This window comes from Geospiza fortis, unplaced genomic scaffold (genome assembly GCF_000277835.1).
Source record: "Geospiza fortis unplaced genomic scaffold, GeoFor_1.0 scaffold130, whole genome shotgun sequence".
NCBI lineage: Eukaryota > Metazoa > Chordata > Aves > Passeriformes > Thraupidae > Geospiza > Geospiza fortis.
The window spans coordinates 1,334,121-1,340,151 of record NW_005054300.1 but is presented as its reverse complement, the minus strand read 5'-3'; the positions used below and the strand labels follow the sequence as shown (position 1 = coordinate 1,340,151).

General features: G+C 41.1%; 1 protein-coding gene across 1 annotated transcript in view; it reads left to right on the top strand.

Moving 5' to 3' along the window:
* Window positions 1-1,381: 1,381 nt before the first annotated feature.
* The window catches only part of ACSL5 (acyl-CoA synthetase long chain family member 5), a 20,332-nt gene continuing 15,682 nt past the window's right edge, over window positions 1,382-6,031 (top strand). The window contains exon 1 of the mRNA XM_005416373.2: window positions 1,382-1,505. The gene's annotated coding sequence lies outside the window, so the exon portion shown is untranslated. The remainder of the gene's footprint in view (window positions 1,506-6,031) is intronic.

The following is a 6,031-nucleotide window of genomic DNA, read 5'->3' as shown; positions in this document are numbered from 1 at the left end:
AGGTCTTAAGTGAAAAGTGTTAGTATTAGTTTATTCTTCAGACAAACCAGACCCAGATCAACAAAAGCTTTATTATCTTGACCAGTCACAGAATCACAGAATATTCTGAGTTAGAAGGGATCCACAAGGATCATCGAGTCCAACTCCTTACCCTGCACAGAACCATTCCCAAGAGTCACACCAAGTGCCTGAGAGCATTGTCCAAACACTCTTTGAGCTCTTGAGGACTGGTGCTGTGACCACCTCCCTGGGGAGCCTGTTCCAATGCCCAAACACCCTCTGGGTGAAGAATCTTTTTCTAATATCTGAACTAAACCTCTCCTGACACAGCTTCCATTCACTTGAGTCCTGTCACTGGTCACCAAACAGAAGAACTGCCTGCCTCTCCTCTACCAGCCACGAGGAAGCTGTTCCCCTACCTCCTCCATGCTGAACAAACCAAGTGCCCTCAGTAGCGCCTCATATGGCTTCCCCTCAGGGCCCTTCACCATCTTTGCTACCCTCCTTTGGATGCTCTCTAATAAGTGACTGCTGAAAGGACTTTGCTATTTAGCCCTATCTCTTGGATCATGTGCAGAAAATGTCTTCCACAGATCATATCCACAGGAAGCAAAGCCAGGAAGCTCCAACTGCTAGCCCAGCCTTCATACCTCACCTCACAAGCACTTGTCTTTCTCACGCAGCATTAAGCACAGGTGCTCTCTTATTCCTATTTCAGATACAGAGGAAGGCAAAAAAACCCAAACCAAAACCACAGTTGTTTAAATCAACACAAAAAATCTCTCACAAAACAGGCTTGGCCTACTTGGCAGTTGAGCAAGTGCACTAACCTTTGCACAGTGTCAAAAGGGAAGGTGCACCATGGTGAGATAACCAGCCCCCATACATCCCAAAGGGGCTGAGAGCCCTGACCCCAAAGGAGTGCCTACTTCACAGACCCCTGGAGCTGCAAGGGAAACCCATGCCTCAATGACCGGACATGTTAAGGACAGGACGCTACACAAAGCATCTGGTGAAAAACACTGGAATATGTTTGCTTGCTCGAAGTGCAATCTAAGAGGCTCCTTTTCTCAGTGAAGCAAGACATATTCAGTGTCCCTGCACACCTGGAGTAAATAAGAGCCCTATGAAAGACCCAGGGCTGCAGCTTTCACAGGGCTGGGGTTAGTTTTCACAATGCACTGCTCTCTTCTAACACTGTTGTGCAAGACTTGTATGTTTAACATTTCTAACCAGCCAAAATTGCTCTTTATATTTGATCAGGAATAATTTTTTTTTTACCTTTGAACCTCTTGCAAGGCAGGTTCAAAGGTTACCTGGGTGCAGTGTTGCCTGTTTATTAAAGCCACACTCTGATGATTCGGGGTTTAGTCCTGCCACGGGAGCTGGGGAAGCACCACTGGAGCTGGGGAAGAACCAACCCTAGAACACCCCTTGGGAGTTGTAAAGCAACAAAGGAAGCAAGCTGTACCAGCCCCTCCACCCTCCTCCAGCCCTGAAGGAAGGTAAGAAAACCCCTCCTAGTCAGAGCCTGTGTTTCCCAAGTACTGGGCTTCCTGCTCCTGCAGGGAAATACTACTGCAAGTGGGATAATAACACCAATTTGTTGCAATACCTGGATCCAATGCACCATTCTTATCACCCTGTGTGCTGTTAAAGGCAACAGCTGGATGTTATTAAAGAAGCAAGTCTGGGCTCAGGGGTAGCATACAGGAAAATCACAGCTTGAATGAGAGCAGCCACCTGAACACTCCCTGTTGCTATAGACTGGCTGGAAGTAGAAAGCTGTCTACTGTCCAGGCTGAAGCCATTTTCTTATCAATTTGTTAGTTATGCCTATTTAAAGATACAGTGCACAAAGTAGCAGTGCCAAGCTCCTACTCAGACTAATGTTTAAACCAGGTTCCAAAAAAAAAGAAGATTTGTTTTCACAGCATCACAAGCAGTAAAAGGCTGCAATATGCTAGATCATTTACATGCACAAGCTTATTGGCAACATTTTATACAACAGAATCTAGCTTAATCCCTAACTAGGAAGAGAGAAGATGGCTATAATGCCTTTTGTAATGGTTTAAAAGCCCGTATCATAGGGTATAGCACACCAGACTGTTGCCATTGCCTTGGCACAACTGCTTGTTCTAGCTATGGAGATGGAGCCTTCTCCAAGCTCTTGCTTGTGTACAGAGAGGGTGGTGGAGACAAAGATCAACTTGAAATCAAGCTGCAAGCCAGAGAACTGGAAAAAATCATGCTGCTCTTCCAAGTCCTAAGCCCATCTCCTATCCCTACCTCGTTTCCTGAGAAACTCACTTGTGCTCTAAGATAATTCATGTTCTAGTGCAGTTATTCTGCTTTACAAAGCTGGACATGGCCCTTGAAAAGCAGAACAGATCAATAAAGAATTATTGTGTTTATAGCATTAAGAAAACAAACTGGACTTTTAAAATAATTCAAATAAAGTGAGTTCAAACCTCCCACAGACTCACAAAATTTAAATCTAAGTTTTGAAGAAACAACAGAGTAAATGCTAAGTGGAGCCAATGCTTTCCTTTCACTTATTTACATCCTCTGCTGTTTCCTATATATAGAAAGGTTATTTTGGCATCTTTGGATAACAAAAGCTCATGTTGCACTATGACCTTAAGGTTTGTTACAAAAGCTCACCTGATTCATCCTCTATGCAAAACTTTTTTGACAGTGACAACAGAAAGGAAACAACCTGAACTCCCCATATGCATTAGCTACCTACTGTTCATCTTAAGTACTAATGGGTATGATGGGTGCAGGTGTAAATTTTATATACATGCACAAAGAGAAGCAAAGGCTGAGATTCATAACTCTGCTTTGTTTTTTGACAGAAAATTACTAGCCAAAAAAGATCTGTGCCTTTCAAAAATGGAGTTTTTTCAAATCATTTATGAAAAATTAAAAGCCTCAATATTTGCATGTCACTTGTTATGTGTAACTGGGGAATAGTCTCATCTGTATTCTAATTTATGAGCATTGAACAGAAATGATCATTAAGGAGAAGCTTTGCTATGTGCATCCTTTAATCCAATATATGTTGGAGGTGTGACAGCCACTGAGTCCAGGCAATAGAGTGCAGCCTTATGGAGCTCTGGGTCACATTCTGGGCTTCTGGCAGGCCAGGTAGGACCGTGCTGTGGGCATGTTCTCCCACCCTGCAGCAAAGTGAATGTACCTGAGATACACAGCACTGCTATCCAACAGCTGACCAGTGACAGGGCAAACTCACTGCTTCTTCTCTTGCTCCTGGAAAAACAACAGCCCGAGGCCAGATATCTGAAGGGGGAAATGCTGAGAGAGGCACACAGAATGGGTGCTAATGGACCTGGCTGGGCTGGGAGCCTGGCCTTCTCTCATTTCTGTAAGCACAAATGCCCCCTGACAGGCACTACTAAAACTGAAGCTCATAGCTTCTCTGAAATGCCACAGGAAGAGGTCTGGGAAGGAAAAGCCAAAGGCAGAGAAGTTTAATGAAGAAAAAGCTATTTCTTTTTTATGCTCAGCTTACAGGAAAATCAGTGAATCAACCCTCAGTTTCCCTAACAGATACCTACGTGGCTAAATAATGCCACAACTACATGTAAGTTGGCTCTACCTGAATAGCATAAAGATTACAGCAGCAATAAAAATATAATTGCAATTAGTAGGGGCTACGTGTTTTAGCAAGCCAAGGTCCAGTACAGGTTGTATTTTTGAATGCAAGTACACGCTGTGTTAATTCCATCTCAGCTTTACAGTTTGGCTAGCTAAGCAGATTATTCTGAAATCATGCAGCATAGGAAAACTGTCAGATGGGGAAACTCCTAAGTGGAGAAAACAATTCTAAAATCTGAGGTTAAGGCAATAAAGAAGAGAGATAGGTGAAGTTGCTGTCTTCCCATCCCTCCAAACCTACTGCAAAATTCCAGTTATATTAGACAAGCATTGAAGAGAAAATGGGAAACTGCAACAGCTATAAATTTATAAACAAAGAAATAAAACTGTGAAATCATTTTAAAGAATCCATGTCACAGCAGAAACAAAATTGAAGCTTGAAACCTGATTCACTGTTACCTGGTACAAATAATTGCACCTATGTATGTCTAAAACAGAAGAGAAAGAACTAAGTAGTTTTTTGGGGAAAAAAAAAAAGAAAAAACCCAACAACAGCAACAAGAAAACTAACATCAAAACCAAATAAAACAAAACCATCAGCAGAAATCCAGCCCACTAGCAAGTCCACTGCAGCAGTATATGAGAGATGCTGTAGTCAAAACATTTTGTTGGTATTACAGGCTACAAAGCTTTGCTCACCATAATATATATTCAGCTATAGAGAGAAAATTGCTATTGTTGAGAATACAGCTTTATACATAGAAAAGATAATAGAAAACAGCTTAGAAAGAATAAACTATAAATATGATTTCAAAATGTTTTGGTTTACTTTTCATTTAGATCTACTTCAAGCTGTTTTCATTAACAAACAAAAAAGCTCAATTAGTTCCTCTTGTGTGGGTGGGTTGTTGGGGTTTTTTTTTGGTTTATTTTTTTGAATCACTCCAGTTTCCCCATGCAAGTTCCTCCCTTAAAGCTCCCCTCCCAAAAGTGCCCAAATTGATTACTAATGTGCTTTTCTGCTTGCTGATTTATTCAAACTGGGGACAAGAAACTGGCTGTAGTTTTTGACATGAGCATTACCTAAGTGGTGTTGGTTTTGTACTGTGCTATTAAGGCTCCCTGTTACTTAAAAGGTTGATTTCCTACCCTATATTCAAAATGGTAGGTGCCTTTACTCACTAGTTCTCATCTCTCTATACATGCTCTGCCAGATTTTCTGTGTAAGTAATGAAGTTTTACTGTATTTGTTTTATTGCTCATGAGTTTGCTTGTTGTTACTCACATGGGCTTTAGTAAATCCAATGTGCAAGTGCAGTGATTAGATGCAGGGTTCAAGATAATGAGTTTTTCAGGAGCCTCCTAGGAAATCTCTGGTAGTGCGCTATCAGTTAAATGTGGACCTTGGGCTGAGTTAAGTTCAGATATGTGTTTGTTCTTTGCTCTTCATAATTGAAGTGCTGTGATAATATGAAGTAATGGACATTAATATCTAGAAACTTTAAGTGCTACCTTTTCTCTGTGTGGCTAAGGTGCCTAGTGATAATCTAATTTTCTTAGGAGTTCTATGTGAATTTTCAAGTCAAGCTTTAGTCCTTGCTCTTAATACCATGCCCTATCACTAGAGAAAACTCCCTATTAATATAGTTTTGATGCATGAATGCACTTTTTTTGAGGCACTTCTTGCATTTTTGCAAGAAGTGAACCTGTATTATCCAATAGGATAAACAGTAACAGAACCTGCTATACTGACTGTATTTTAAATTCTTAAAAGCTTCAAAGGGCCAGTTGTGCATGTTTCTGAGTAGCTAGTTTCAAAGAGAAAATCTGATATAAAGACTATATGAAAGCTTGGCTTTTCAATTTATCTGAGAAAATAACTTCTAGTACTAAGTAGTGTCATGATATTGTTGCCCTCCTGATGGAGAGACAGTAATAGCCAGGACAGTAAAATTCCTTATTTTTAAAAAATGGCCTTTCTATTTAAACATACTGAAAGCTTGAATTCAATTGGTTTCATCAGCAAGGCTCAGAAACCACAGCACTCTGCTTCCTGAAAGTTACTGAGGCCTCAGACTTTCCCACCCTCTAGCAGGGTGTTTCTCAGCTAAGATCAAAAGGTGCTTGAACTGTTTGGCTCTGACTCTCTGAAGAGGTACTCTAAAAGCAAAGCCTCACTGAAGCATGTCCTGGGCTTAATGCAGGTTACTGAGCATTTTGCTTAGCTTTTTGCATGGCTTTTCTCAGAAACCACTGCTGAGATTTTGTGCTTTAACTTCCCTCTGGATACTCAAAGTTGGATGTTCCTAAACCCCGTGGAACACAAGACTTCAGTTGCATCAAGGAGGAATATGCAATACAAAGTTTCCAAGGAGTAAGAACTGGCAAAGTGGCTCACATCTGCAGGACG